Here is a 17033-nt window from a genome sequence, read left to right as displayed (position 1 = left end):
AATCAACACTGGAGCTGTAACGAAACGTTTCTTCAACTCCTAGAAATTGGCCTCACATTCCTCAATCCATTTGAACTTGGTGCCCTTCTTCAATAACTCCGTCATGGGCTTTGCAATCTTTGAGAAATTCTCAATAAACCTCCGGTAGTATCCTGCGAGTCCAAGAAAACTCCGGATCTCTCCAACCGACATGGGTGCTTCCCAATTTGTCACAGTGACAACCTTGGTAGGGTCTACTGCTATTCCTTCTCCGGATATAACATGTCCGAGGAATCCAACTTCCTTCAACCAAAACTCACACTTGCTGAACTTGGCATATAGCTGGTGTTCTCTGAGCTTTCCAAGTACCAAACGCAAATGCTCCTTATGCTCCTCTTCATTCTTCGAATAAACCAAAATATCATCAATGAACACCACGACGAACTTATCCAAAAACTCCATAAACACCTTGTTCATCATGTTCATGAAATAGGCAGGTGCGTTAGTCAGACCAAATGACATAACGGTATACTCATATAGCCCGTACCTTGTGGTAAAAGATGTCTTAGGTATATCCTGCTCTCGAATCTTTAGCTGGTGGTACCCTGATCATAGATCGATCTTGGAAAACACCTTAGCTCCTTGCAGCTGGTCAAACAAATCATTTACCATCGGCAATGGGTACTTGTTTTTGATCATCACCTCATTCAATCCACGATAGTCAACAACCATCCTCAACGATCCATCCTTCTTCTCCACTAGAAGCACTGGTGATCCCTAAGGTGACGAGCTTGGGCGAATATATCCTTTATCCAGTAAATCCTTAATCTGCTTCTTAATTTCCTCTAAATCCTTTGCGGGCATCCTGTACGGTCTCTTAGATATTGGCCCTGTGCCTGGCAAAAGTTTGATCAAAAACTCAATGTCTCTATCTGGTGGCATGCCTGGCAACTCTTCTGGAAATACATCCGAGAAATCCTTCACCACTGGTACTTCCTCCTGTACAACTCCTAATAAGGAATTTACTTGAGTCCTGTTCGGCACATGCTGGGATACATACTTGATCCTTCTTCCTTCTGGGGTGGTAAGCAAAATCGACTTACTGGCGCAGTCAATGTTCCCTTCATACTTCGATAACCAATCCATGCCTAATATCACATCCAGTCCTTGTGACTCCAATACTATTAGGTCCGAGGGAAACAGGTAGTTACCAATCCTTAATGGTAACCGATCACACCAAAGGCTAGCCATATACTCTGCTCCTGGCGAGGTAACTAGCATGGGTGTCCTAAGGGTTTGGGTTGGTAGTTTAAACTTATCCACAAATCTCCTTGATATGTATGAATGCGATGCACTAGTATCAAAAAGAACAATAGCAGTAAATGACTTAATCATAAACTTACCTACTACTACATCGGGTTGCGCTTCAATCTCCTCCATGCTAATGTGGTTCACTTGTCCCCTGTTGAAAGGGTTGGGCTTCTTCCGAGAGCTTCCATTGCCATTTCCATTGTTTGCTTCAGAACATTCTGTGGCATAATGTCCATTCTTCCCGCACTTGAAACAAGTAATGTGACTTAGATCCTTCTTGGCGGGCGTTGCAGGGTTGGTACGGTTTTGGCCGTTGCTTCCTCCATTACCATTTCCATTCCTGGGGCCACTATGGTTGTGCGAAATCCCTCCATTGTGGTTGTGACCTCCATGGTTATGTTGAAGGGGTCCTCTCGAGTTTGGGGTAAAACGGGGTCTCTACTGAGCTCCAGAATTATACTTCCCGTGTCCATACTTCCTCTTACGATTGTCAATCTGCTGCTGCTTCCCTTCAATCATGAGAGCTCTATCTACCAACTGTTGGTAGTTATTAAAAGTTGCAACCATCAACTGCATGCTCAATTTATAATTTAGTCCTTCCAGAAACTTCTCCTGTTTAGTTGCATCCGTAGCAACGTCATCTGGAGCATAACGTGCTAGCTTGCTAAAGTCATCCACATACTGGCCAACGGTGCATCCTCCTTGGCGTAAGTTGCGAAACTCATGCTTCTTCATGGCCATAGCTCCTGCTGATACATGGGCAGTGCGAAAGGCCTGCTGAAACTGGTCCCATGCAACAGTGTCGATGGGATAGGTGATAGTGTAATTCTCCCACCATGCTACTACGGGTCCATCAAGCTGATGTGAGGCAAAATGCACTCTTTCCGCATCTGTGCATCCTGCAGTGGTCAACTTCCTTCCAATCTTGTGGAGCCAATCATCTGCAACTATCGGCTCGATGCTACTAGAGAACATCGGCGGATTCAGCCTTAGAAAACGGGCTAAGTGATCAATAGGTGGTGGTGGTGGGTTGTTGTTATTGTTGTTGTTCCCCTGATTCTGGTTCTAGACTAGAATCTGCATCAAAGCATTCCACTGCTGGATCAACTGGGTGAGCTCCGGTGGGAAAGCAAATCCATTGTCGTGTCTCGGAGGCATCTGATGGGTTTAAAAAAGATGAAAAAACAGAGTAGAATGGGGTTTAGGGGGAAAACACTACCCATATGCACATGAGACAAACACAATCATATCACTTCAATCAATTCAAACAAGGGCATACAATCGATCCAACTATCGTTACAAAAGTGCTCGGACTATACTATATACATGGAGGAATACTACTACTATTATGGTGGTCGACTAGAAAAATTACTTGGTAGAAGACTCCATAATATCTGCTCTAGTTTCATCAACAAAGTCATCATCGCTATCATCGGGGTCCGAGTCGGTGTCGTCGATGATGATGTAGTTCTCCGGGTAGGTGGAGTCGTCATCTTCTCCTCCTGGTGCGGGGTCTCCCATGAATTCTCCCAGCTTCCTTGTCAGGTCGTCATTCTTCTCCACTAGTACGACGATTTCGTCCTCATAATCTTCGCAAGTAGCCTTGAGTTCCTATTCAAGCTCGGTGATCCTTGTCATTGCCTTCTTCAGATCTATCATGCATGCACACATCTGGTTCTCCTGGCGACGAATGTGCTGGTTTAACTCCTGGATGAAAGCTACATTAGATCTATCCTTCCTAGAGCTGATCATCTCCCATTGATCATCTCGGCGTCCACAAATCTGGTAAATAGTATCCTTGAGATCCTTGTGGCAAACTTCTCCAATGCGTTCCATGGTGATGTGGGCTGCCATGCTCTTGCCTAGACTCCAGGTGGGTGCATCAAAGGAAAACTCTATGGGCTCAGTGACTCGCATGAACGTCCTTCCTGGAACTTGAACTTGGATCATCCAGCACTCCTCTTTTGGTAAAGTGGCGTTGTAGGTCCCCGTGAAGCTTGGTATTCCGATGTTCAGGTACCTAGTGACTTCCTTTAAGTGTCGTCCAAAGGGTGTGTCTTCATCCGGTTGTGCAAACTTGTTCATCGCATCCGCCATCCTAAAGAGTAGAAAATGGAGAGGGGTCAGAAATGAGAAGAGAGTAGTGATCTAGGGTTTTAGCTTAGTGGTCGTGTTGTACAGTCAGCGTGTGCTCTAATACCATCTTGTAGCGACCAGACCTCAAACAGTCCGATCTCTGTGCATCAATGTCATCCCTGGATCGGTAATGCTGACACGCACAGTACTTGAGGATTTATAACAGAGTAGCAATCACACACTTATTACATCGAATGTCTCAAAAGAGAACTTAAAGCAATAAATATGGCTTAAGGCCATCTAAATCGATAACAGCGGACGGCTTGGAAGATAAAGCGAGTCCATCAACTCCAACGACATCACTGAGTGAAAGACAACGACCTATGGCTCCTTACTCGTCGTCTGAAAAGTTTGCAACATGAACGTTGCAGCCCGAAAACGGGTCAGCACATGGAATATGCTGGCAAAGTAACACAAGAGAAATATGAACAGAATAATTGCTATCACTACATGCATATATGGCTGGTGGAGGCTGTAAGGTTAATATGTTTTGGCGAAATGCCAATTTTTTTCCTACAACAAAGGAATAAATATATTTAACTATCATGGTAGTTGTTAAACATTGAGAAGGTTCCTCCAACTCAATCCCAATTAAACACATCATTAAATCCAATCAAGTTATATTAAGAGTGATGAGATCAATCACGATAATCCAAGAACCAGATACTCAAGATGTCCATAACCGGGGACACGGCTAACCATGATTAGTTTATACACTCTGCAGAGGTTTGCGCACTTTTTCCCACAAGACTCGAATACATCCATGGTTGGAGATTCGAGACATAGTCTTTCTGAAGCATTAACTCTCTACTCTGGGTAGACTATACCACCTACAACCCACTACATCTGCTAGTCTACCTCTTCAAGAGCTTCATGCAACTTACTCAACTATGCTAGAGCCCATAATAGCTTGTGGCTGCACACGGAAGTTTCTAGCATGAATAATCTTATGATCCCTTTGAGCCTGGGTGGCGAGCCGTAGGATGATCACACGGGTCCTCCAGGACATCCTAGGACAACACTGGGTACTCCAGGTGTCCACAAGCAATCCACCCAGATGTGTATTTAAGTTGCCACCTTAAGTTGAACCATTAGTTAACAAACTCACATCTGTCATGAATACTCTCAAACCCAATCCACATCTACGAGCATAGCATAGCAATATAAGCAACGTAGAAGTAACTCCCAAGGTTTGAAAATAAACAGGTGCACATGTACTACCTCAACTACTTCCCAAAACCCACAATTTAATCAGACCCTAATCATGCAAGTGCTTGAGGATTGATCTAATGCAATAAAACTAGGCAGTAAAGAGGTATGATCAAAGTGTTACTTGCCTTGCCGATGATCCGCAAAACCTAGAGACTCGTAGTAGCACGCTTCGCACTCCAGGTAATCTATTGCAAACAAACAAGCATACAATAAGCACTCAACAAGAAGCATGGGTAAAACTCAAATAAGAGATCTAACCAGAAAGTTCAACTTAAGAACTCCGGTTGCAAAAAGAATTAAACCAAACGAAGCAACGAAACTCAAACTACGAAAGAAACAAAAGCCGTTTACTAATCTGGACTAAAGTTAAATTTTACAGTAGCAAAATCTTATTTAAGTTGGTTAAACAGAAAGAGGGCTTCGAGACAAAGATCTAGGCGCTTGAATCGCCTGATTCTGATAAACGAGCAAAAAGATAAACTAAAACGAAAATTGGATCAGAAATCACGATCGAAAATAATCGCAAAAAACTCAAGAAAAGAAACTGACGAATAGGCTAACGAACGAATGTTCGCTGTCTGTGACTAACGGGTGAACGGCGTTCGTTTAAACGAACGAACGGACGAACGTCCGCAAAATAAAAAACGGATGGAAAAACTGATCTAACGAATTAAATCGGAAGAAATAAAAAACCGGGATTTTAACCGAAGAAAACCGACCGGTCAATGGCGGTCAATGGCGACGGGATCCGGCAGGCGGCGGCGGCGGCGCGACGGCAGGAGGCGGCGGCGGCTGGCGGCACGCTAGGGTTTGGGGCGCGGGTGGGCTGGGTGGCGGCGGTGGGCTGCGGGGGCAGGAGGGCCGGCTTATTAGGAGGGGCCTGGGGAGTAGTCCGGGCCGGATACGGTCCGTAGGTCGGTTCCCTTTTTTTAAATAATTCCGCTCAGAAAAATGAATAAAAGAAATACTAAGCGGACTCCAAAAATCCTGAAAAAGATTTTCCCCGTCCTCTAAAAATCTACCGGACAAGGTGAACATTTATTTGGGCCTCTAATGCAATTTTGCAAAACGCATATTTTTCCTAATTCAAATAAAATAGCGATAAAAACTCGGAATAAAATCTTATTTGATTTTAATATTAAATCTCCAATATTTCTTTATTTTGGGGAAGTCATTTTATCCCCTCTGTTTTTATTTTCATAAAATAAATATTCAAAGAGAAAATAATTAAAATCAAACGATCCTCTTTTCAAAATTTGAGAAAACTCAAATATGAAAATAACGAAATCCCCAACTCTCTCCGTGGGTCCTTGAGTTGCGTAGAATTTCTAGGATCCAACCAAAATGCAATAAAATATGATATGCAATGATGATCTAATGCATAACATTCCAAATTGGAAATTTGGGATGTTACACTTTTCATGTTAATGGTAATGAGCATACGGTACACTTTCCGAGGAAATAACCTCAAGTCCATAGTATCAATTCTATTGGAAAAATTCCAACGATTATTATTGGAGGTTTTGAATTCCCTCTTTTGTTGGGGAACGCAGTAATTTCAAAAAAATTCCTACACACACGCAAGATCATGTGATGCATAACAACGAGAGGGGAATAGTGTTGTCCACGTACCCTCGTAGACCGTAAGCGGAAGCATTATGACAACGCGGTTGATGTAGTCATACGTCTTCACGATCGACCGATCCTAGTGCCGAAAGTATGACACCTCCGCGATCTGCACATGTTCGGCTCGGTAACGTCCCATGAACTCTCGATCCAGCTGACTGTCGAGGGATAGCTTCGTCAGCACGACGGCGTGATGACAGTGATGATGATGCTACAGTCGTAGGGCTTCGCCTAAGCACTACGATGATATGAGCGAGGTGGATTATGGTGGAGGGGGGCACCGCACACATATAAGAGATCAGTGATCAACTTGTGTGTCTATGGGGTGCCCCCTGGCCACGTATATAAAGGATGGAGGGAGGAGGAGGCCGGCCCTCATAAGGCGCACCCAAGTGTGGAGTCCTACTAGGACTCCCTAGTCCTAGTAGGATTCCACCTCCCACATGGAATAGGAAAAAGGGAAGGGAGAAGGAGAAGGAAGGAAGGGGGCGCCCCCTTTCCCTAGTCCAATTCGGACCAGTCCATGGGGAAGAGGCGCGGCCAGCCTTGAGGCCTTTCTCTCCTTTCCCGTATGGCCCATTAAGGCCCAATAAGAATTCACGTAACTCTTCGGTACTCCAAAAAATACCCGAATAACTCGAAACCTTTCCGATGTCCGAATATAGCCTTCCAATATATCGATCTTTATGTCTCGACCATTTCGGGACTCCTCGTCATGTCCCTGATCTCATCCGAGACTCCGAACAAACTGCGGTCATCAAATCACATAACTCATAATACAAATCATCACAGAATGTTAAGCGTGCAGACCATACGGGTTCAAGAACTATGTAGACATGACCGAGACACATCTCCGGTCAATAACCAATAGTGGAACCTAGATGCTCATATTGGCTCCTACATATTCTACGAAGATCTTTATCGGTCAAACCACATAACAACATACGTTGTTCCTTTTGTCATTGATATGTTACTTGCCTGAGATTCGATCGTTGATATCTCAATACCTAGTTCAATCTCGTTACCGGCAAGTCTCTTTACTCGTTTCGTAATGCATCATCCCGCAACTAACTCATTAGTCACATTGCTTGCAAGGCTTATAGTGATGTGCATTACTGAGAGGGCCCAGAGATACCTCTCCGACAATCGGAGTGCAAACCCTAATCTCGATCTATGCCAACTCAACAAACACCATCGGAGACACCTATAGAGCACCTTTATAATCACCCACTTACGTTGTGACATTTGATAGCACACAATGTGTTCCTCTGGTATTTAGGAGTTGCATAATCTCATAGTCTGAGGAACATGTGTAAGTCATGAAGAAAGCAATAGCAATAAACTAAACGATCATAGTGCTAAGTTAATGGACGGGTCTTGTCCATCACATCATTCTCTAATGATGTGATCCCGTTCATCAAATGACAACACATGTCTATGGCTAGGAAACTTAACCATCTTTGATTAATGAGCTAGTCAAGTAGAGGCATACTAGGGACACTTTCTTTTGTCTATGTATTCACACATGTACTAAGTTTCCGGTTAATACAATTCTAGCATGAATAATAAACATTTATCATGATATAAGGAAATATAAATAACAACTTTATTATTGCCTCTAGGGCATATTTCCTTCAGTCTCCCACTTGCACTAGAGTCAATAATCTAGTTCACATCGCCATGTGATTCAACACCAATAGTTCACATCACCATGTAATTAGTTCACATCGCCATGTTACTAATACCTAAGGGGTTTTACTAGAGTCAATAATCTAGTTCACATCGCTATGTGATTAACACCCAAAGAGTACTAAGGTGTGATCATGTTTTGCTTGTGAGAGAAATTTAGTCAACGGGTTTGCCACATTCAGAGCCATATGTATTTTTCAAATTTTCTATGTCTACAATGCTTTGCACGAAGCTACTCTAGCCAATTGCTGCCACTTTTGGTATGTATCTAGATCGAGACTTAGAGTCATCCAGATAGGTGTCAAAGCTTGCATCGACGTAACTCTTTACGACGAACTCTTTGTCACCTCCATAACCGAGAAACATTACCTTATTCCACTAAGGATATTTTTGACCGTTGTCCAGTGATCCACTCCTGGATCACTATTGTACCCTCTTGCCAAACTTATGGTGAGGTATACAATAGGTCTGGTACATAGCATAGCATACTTTACAGAACCTATGACTGAGGCATAGCGAATGACTTTTCATTATCTTTCTATTTTTTGCCGTGGTCGGGTTTTGAGTCTTTACTCAACTTCACACCTTGCAACACAGGCAAGAACTCCTTCTTTGACTTTTCCATTTTGAACTACTTCATAATCTTGTCAAGGTATGTACTCATTGAAAATATATCAAGCGTCTTGATCTATCTCTATAGATATTGATGCTCACTATGTAAGTAGCTTCATCGAGGGCTTTCTTTGAAAAACTCTTTTCGAACACTCCTTTATGCTTTCCAGAAAATTCTACATTATTTCCGATCAACAATATGTCATTCACATATACTTATCAGAAATGATGTAGTGTTCCCACTCACTTTCTTGTAAATACAGGCTTCACTGCAAGTCTTTACAAAACCATATGCTTTGATCACATTATCAAAGTATATATTCCAACTCCGAGATGCTTGCACCAATCCATAGATGGATCGCTGGACCTTGCACACTTTGTTAGCACCTTTAGGATTGACAAAACCTTCTTGTTGTATCATATACAACTCTTCTTTAAGAAATCCATTAACGAATGTAGTTTTGACATCCATTTGCCAGATTTCATAAAATGTGGCAATTGCTAACATGATTCAGACAGACTTAAGCAGCGCTACGAGTGAGAAAATCTCATCGTAATCAACATCTTGAACTTGTCGAAAACCTTTTGCGACAATTCGAGCTTTGTAGATAGTAAGACTATTATCAGTGTCCATCTTCTTCTTGAAAATCCATTTATTCTTAATGGCTCACCAATAAACGGGCAAGTCAATCAAAGTCCATACTTTGTTCTAATACATGGATCTCATCTGCTTCAAGCCATTTCGCGGAATCTGGGCTCATCATAGCTTCCTCATAGTTCGTAGGTTCGTCATGGTCAAGTAACATGACCTCCAGAACAGGATTACCGTACCACTCTGGTGCGGAACGTATTCTGGTTGACCTACGAGGTTCGGTAGTAACTTGATCTGAAGTTTCATAATCATCATCATTAACTTCCTCACTAATTGGTGTAGAAATCACTAGAACTGATTTTTATGATGAACTACTTTCCAATTCGGGAGAAGGTACAATTACCTCATCAAGTTTTACATTCCTCCCAATCACATCTTTCGATAGAAACTTGTTCTCTAGAAAGGACCCATTCTTAGCAACGAATATCTTGCCTTCGTATCTGTGATAGAAGGTGTACCCAACAGTTTCCTTTGGGTATCCTATGAAGACGCATTTCTCCGATTTGGATTCGAGCTTATCAGGTTGAAACTTTTTCACATAAGCATCATAGCCCCAAACTTTAAGAAACGACGGCTTAGGTTTTTGCTAAAACAGAGTTCATATGGTGTTGTCTCAACAGATTTAGATGGTGCCCTATTTAACGTGAATGCATCTATCTCTAATGCATAACCCCAAAACTATAGTGATAAATCGGTAAGAGACATCATAGATCGCACCATATCTAATAAAGTACGGTTATGTCGTTCGGACACACCATTACCCTGTGGTGTTCCAGGTGGCGTGAGTTGCGAAACTATTCCACATTGTTTCAAATGAAGACCAAACTCATAAGTCAAATATTCTCCTCCACGATCAGATCACATAAACTTTATTTTCTTGTTACGATGATTTTCTACTTCACTATGAAATTCTTTGAACTTTTCAAATGTTTTAGACTTATGTTTCATCAAGTAGATATACCCATATCTGCTCAAATCATCTGTGAAGATAAAAAAATAACGATACCCGCCACGAGCCTCAACACTCATCAGATTGCATACATCAGTTTGTATTATTTCCAATAAGTCAGTTGCTTGCTCCGTTGTTCCAAAGAACGGAGTTTTAGTCATCTTGCCCACGAGGCATGGTTCGCAAGCATCAAATGATTCATAATCAAGTGATTCCAAAAGCCCATCAACATGGAGTTTCTTCATGCGCTTTACACCAATATGACCTAAACGGCAGTGCCACATATAAGTTGCACTATCATTATTAACTTTGCATCTTTTGGCTTCAATATTATGAATATGTGTATTACTATGATCATGATTCAATAAACCATTCACCTTGGGTGTATGACCTCAGAAGGTTTTATTCATGTAAACAGAATAATAATTATCCTTGACTTAAATGAATAACCGTATTGCAATAAACATGATCCAATCATATTATGCTCTACGCAAACACCAAATAACATTTATTTTCGGTTCAACACTAATCCCCAAGGTAAAGGGAGTGTGTAATGGTGATCTTATCAACCTTGGAATCACTTCCAACTCACATCATCACCTCGCCCTTAACTAGTCTCTGTTTATTTTGCAACTCCCGTTTCGAGTTACTACTCTTAGTAACTGAACCAATATCAAATACTGAGGTGTTGTTATAAACACTAGTAAAGTACACATCAATAACATGTATATAAAATATATACTTTTGTTCACTTTGCCATCCTTCTTATCCGCCAAGTATCTAGGGCAGTTCCACTTCCAGTGACCATTTCCTTTGCAGTAGAAGCACTTAGTCTCAGGCTTCGGTCCAGACTTTGGCTTCTTCACTTGAGCAACAACTTTCTTGCCGTTCTTCTTGAAGTTCCCCTTCTTCCCTTTTCCCTTTTCTTAAAACTAGTGGTCTTGTCAACCATCAACACTTGATGCTTTTCTTGATTTCTACCTTCGTCAATTTCAGCATCACGAAGAGCTTGGGAATCGTTTCCGTTATCCCTTGCATATTATAGTTCATCACGAAGTTCTAGTAACTTGGTGATAGTGACTAGAGAACTCTGTCAATCACTATCTTATCTGGAAGATTAACTCCCACTTGATTCAAGTGATTGTAGTACTCAGACATTCTGAGCACATGCTCACTAGCTGAGCTATCTCCTCCATCTTGTAGGCAAAGTGCTTGTCAAAGGTATCATACCTTTCGACATGGGCATGAGTCTAAAATACTAATTTCAACTCTTGGAACATCTCATATGCTCTGTGGCATTCAAAACGTCTTTGAAGCCCCAATTCTAAGCCGTAAAGTATGGTGCACTAAACTATCAAGTAGTCATCATATCGAGCTTGCCAAACGTTCATAACGTCTGAATCTGCTCCTGCAATAGGTCTATCACCTAGCGGTGCATCAAGGACATAATTCTTCTGTGCAGTAATGAGGATAATCCTCAGATCACTGATACGTCTCCAACGTATCTATAATTTTTGATTGTTCCATGCTATTATATTATCTGTTTTGGATGTTAATGGGCTTTATTTTACACTTTATATTATTTTTGGGACTAACCTATTAACCCAAGGCCCAGTGCAAATTGCTGTTTTTTTGCCTATTTCAGTGTTTCGTAGAAAAGGAATATAAAACGGAGTCCAAACGGAATGAAACCTTCGGGAACGTGATTTTTGGAATAAATGTGATCCAGAGGACTTGGAGTGGACGTCAAGAAACGAACGAGGCATCCACGAGGCAGGGGGGCGCGCCTTCCCCCCTCGTGGGCCCCTCGTGGCTCAACCGACCTACTTCTTCCTCCTATATATGTTCACATACCCCGAAAACATCCAGGAGCACCACGAAACCCTATTTCCACCACCGCAACCTTCTGTACCCAAGAGATCCCATCTTGGGGCCTCTTCCGGAGCTCCGTCGAAGGGGGCATTGATCACGGAGGGCCTCTACATCAACTCCATGGCCCCTCCGATGATGTGTGAGTAGTTTACTTTAGACCTTCGGGTCCATAGTTATTAGCTAGATGGCTTTTTCTCTCTCTTTGGATCTCAATATAAAGTTCTCCTCGATCTTCTTGGAGATCTATTTGATGTAACTATTTTTGCATTGTGTTTGTCGAGATCCGATGAATTGTGGGTTCATGATCAAGTCTATCTATGAACAATATTTGATTCTTCTCTGAAATCTTTTATGCATGATTGGTTATCTTTGCAAGTCCCTTCGAATTATCAGTTTGGTTTGGTCTACTAGATTGATCGTTGTTGCAATGGGAGAAGTGCTTAGCTTTGGGTTCAATCTTGCGGTGCTCGATCCCAGTGATGGAAAGGGAAACGACACATATTGTATTGTTGCCATCGAGGATAAAAAGATGGGGTTTATATCGTATTGCTTGAGTTTATCCCTCTACATCATGTTATCTTACCTAAGGCGTTACTCTGTTCTTATGAACTTAATATTCTAGATGCATGCAGCTGGATAGCGGTCGATGTGTGGAGTAATAGTAGTAGATGCAGGCAGGAGTCGGTCTACTTGTCACGGACGTGATGCCTATATACATGATCATGCCTAGATATTCTCATAATTATTCGCTTTTCTATCAATTGCTCGACAGTAATTCGTTCACCCACCATAATACTTATGCTATCTTGAGAGAAGCCACTAGTGAAACCTATGGCCCCCGGGTCTAATTTCCATCATATAAGTTTCCAATCTATTTTAGTTTGCAATCTTTACTTTCAATCTATATCATAAAAATACCAAAAATATTTATCTTATCATTATTATCTCTATCATATCTCACTCTCATAAGTGACCGTGAAGGGATTGACAACCTCTTTATCGCGTTGGTTGCGAGGTTCTTATTTCTTTGTGTAGGTACGAGGGACTTACGTGTGGCCTCCTACTAGATTGATACCTTGGTTCTCAAAAACTGAGGGAAATACTTACGCTACTTTGCTGCATCACCCTTTCCTCTTCAAGGGAAAACTAACACAGTTCTCAAGAGGTAGCAAGAAGGATTTCTGGCGTCGTTGCCGGGGAGTCTACGCACAAGTCAAGACATACCAAGTACCCATCACAAACTCTTATCCCTCCCATTGCATTATTTGCCATTTGCCTCTCGCTTTCCTCTCCCCCACTTCACCCTTTCTGTTTTATTCGCCCTCTTTTCCTTTCGCCTTTTCTTTCACTTGCTTCGTCGTTATGGCTAGTCCTTTATCTACTCCTTTATCTCCCGAGAATGAGGTCCTTAATTATATACAAAGGGAGGTAGAAAATCTAAAAGATGCTTGGTTCATAATTTGCAATGCGCAAAATAGATCTACTAGGAAGCAATCTACTTCCGTTCTTCTTCACAATTTTTATGTAGGCATCATTCCTTGGAATAGATATATTATTGATACCATTACCGGAGGAAATTTCTTGGGTAGCCACACTTTTGATTCTTACAATGCTATGATAGATTTGTTTGGCGCACCACCTCTCTTGGTTAATGGAACTATGTTAACTTTGGAACATGTTATGCAAAGGCTCGATATTATTGAAAATAAAGTTGCCACTGTTGAATTGATTGAGAATTTGGACAAAAAGATCCATAACCAAATTACCCAATATGGATCTAAGGTAGGAGTTGCTCTGAAAAGTTTTAAAGAAAAAGAACCTGTAATTAATGAAAGAATTGACCAAGATTCCACTAGAATTGATAAACTTGAGGGTATTATTACCAACTTGGGGTCCGCTTTTTCTACCGTAAGGAATACTTCAAATCCTCCTACCAAAGTTGCCAAACTAATGTACGTTCCTAAGAATAAGGGTGACACTTCTAGTAAGGAAAATGCGGATCTCAAATCCATAAAGTGTTCACCCCAACTTTCTCACTATCATTAAGGAACCTTTTGCTACAAATGATTTTCTTGATTTCTTTCCTAAGGGTTATAAGTGTTCTGTTGAATAATTGCCTACCAAAGATGATAATACTTAGATCTATCCTTGCTTTTATGCCTAGCTAGGGGTGTTAAACGATAGCGCTTGTTGGGAGGCAACCCAATTTTATTTTTGTTTCTTGATTTTTGATTTTGTTTACTAATAAATAATTCATCTATCCTCTGTTTAGATGTGGTTTTATACTTTTAATTAGTGTTTGTGCCAAGTAGAACCTTTGGGAAGACTTGGGGAAAGTCTTTGCGATCTTGCTGTAAAAAACAGAAACTTTAGCGCTCACGAGATTTGCTGCCATTTTTTACTGGAGAGTGATATTTAGTTAATTCTTTTTGCAGATGATTAATAGATAAATTCCTCACGTCCAGAAATTTATTTTAGAATTTTGGGGTTCCATAAGTATTAGAAACCTACAGATTACTACAGACTGTTCTGTTTTTGACAGATTCTGTTTTTCGTGTGCTGTTTGCTGATTTTGATGAATCTATGGCTAGTAATAGAGTTTATGAACCATAGAGAAGTTGGAATAAAGTAGGTTTAACACAAATATAAATAAAGAATGAGTTAATTACAGTACCTTGAAGTGGTGGTTTGTTTTCTTTTACTAACGGAGCTCATGAGATTTTTCTTTAAGTTTTGTGTTGTGAAGTTTTCAAGTTTTGGGTAAAGATTTGATGGATTATGGAACAAGGAGTAGCAAGAGCCTAAGATTGGGGATTCCCAAGGCACCCCAAGGTAAAATCCAAGGACAACCAAAAGCCTAAGCTTGGGGATGCCCCGGAAGGCATCCCCTCTTTCGTCTTCGTCCATCGGTAACTTTACTTGGAGCTATATTTTTATTCGCCACATGATATGTGTTTTGCTTGGAGCGTCTTGTATGATTTGAGTCTTTGATTTTTAGATTACCACAATCATCCTTGATGTACACACATTTTGGTAGAGACACACATGAATTGGAATTTATTAGAATACACTATGTGCTTCACTTATATCTTTTGAGTTGGATAATTTTTGCTCTAGTACTTCGCTTATATCTTTTAGAGCATGGCGGTGGTTTTATTTTATAGAAATAATTGATCTCTCATGCTTCACTTCTATCATTTTGAGAGTCCTTTAGAACATCATGGTAATTTACTTTGGTTATAAATTTTAAATGCTAAGAGAAGTTGGATGCTTGATAGTTGTTTTGAGATATAAAGGTGGTAATATTAGAGGTGTGCTAGTTGAGTAATTGTGAAATTGATGAATACTTGTGTTGAAGTTGGCAAGTCCCGTATCATGCACATATGGTAAACGTGGTGTGACAAATTTGAAGCATGGGGTGTTCTTTGATTGCTTTCCTTATGAGTGGCGGTCGGGGACGAGCGATGGTCTTTTCCTACCAATCTATCCCCCTAGGAGCATGCACGTAGTGCTTGGTTTTGATGACTTGTAGATTTTTGCAATAAGTATGTGAGTTCTTTATGACTAATGTTGAGTCCATGGATTACGCACTCTCACCCTTCCATCATTGCTAGCCTCTTCGGTACCGTGCATTGCCCTTTCTCACCTTGAGAGTTGGTGCAAACTTCGCCGGTGCATCCAAACCCCGTGATATGATACGCTCTATAACACATAAGCCTCCTTATGTCTTGCTCAAAACAGCCATCATACCTACCTATTATGGCATTTCCATAGCCATTCTGAGATATATTGCCATGCAACTTTCCATCATTCCATTTGTTATGACACGCATCATCATTGTCATATTGCTTTGCATGATCATGTAGTTGACATCGTATTTGTGGCAAAGCCGCCATGCTTAATTTTTCATACATGTCACTCTTGATTCATCGCAATACCGGTACACCGCCGGAGGCATTCACATAGAGTCATATTTTGTTCTAAGTATCGAGTTGTAATTCTTGAGTTGTAAGTAAATAAAAGTGTGATGATCATCATTAGAGCATTGTCCCATGTGAGGAAAGGATGATGGAGACTATGATTCCCCCACAAGTCGGGATGAGACTCTGGACGAAAAATAATAATAATAAAAAGAGGCCATAAAAAAGAAAAGAAAAGAAGGCCCAAATAAAAATAAAAATAAATGAGAGAAAAAGAGAGAAGGGACAATGTTACTATCCCTTTTCCACACTTGTGCTTCAAAGTAGCACCATGATCTTCATGATAGAGAGTCTCTTATTTTGTCACTTTCATATACTAGTGGGAATTTTTCATTATAGAACTTGGCTTGTATATTCGAATGATGGGCTTCCTCAAATTCCCTAGGTCTTCGTGAGCAAGTAAGTTGGATGCACACCCACTTAGTTTCTTTGATGAGATTTCATATATTTATAGCTCTAGTACACCCATTGCATGGCAATCCCTACTCCTCGCATTGACATCAATCGGTGGGCTTCTCCATAGCCCATTGATTAGCCGCGTCAATGTGAGACTTTCTCCCTTTTGTCTTCTCACACAACCTCAATCATCATATTCTATTCCACCCATAATGCTATGTCCATGGCTCGCGCTCATATATTGCGTAAAAGTTGAAAGAGTTTGAAAAGGCTAAGTATGAAACAATTGCTTGGCCTGTCATCGGGGTTGTGCATGATGGGAGCATTTTGTGTGACGAAAATGAAGCATGGCTAAACTATATGACATTGTATGGATAAGTTTTCTTTGACTATGGTATTTTGATAAGACATAATTGCTAGATTTTCATACTTAGAGTATTACTATTTTTATGTCAACCATTGTTCGGGAACTCAGTAACGGGTAGCTGCTCGGTCGACTACTGATTAGTGATTAATTGGTTAATCGGTCATTTAACTGAATTAGTCGGTCGATCATTAATCGGCTACACATGAGAATATATTGGCAACATGTAACTTGTTTTTCACGTATTGTACACCA

The sequence above is a fragment of the Triticum aestivum genome, chromosome 7A, assembly GCF_018294505.1.
Source record: "Triticum aestivum cultivar Chinese Spring chromosome 7A, IWGSC CS RefSeq v2.1, whole genome shotgun sequence".
NCBI classification, from domain to species: Eukaryota; Viridiplantae; Streptophyta; class Magnoliopsida; order Poales; family Poaceae; genus Triticum; species Triticum aestivum.
The sequence above is the reverse complement of the archived record's forward strand: the minus strand, read 5'-3'. Positions refer to the sequence as shown.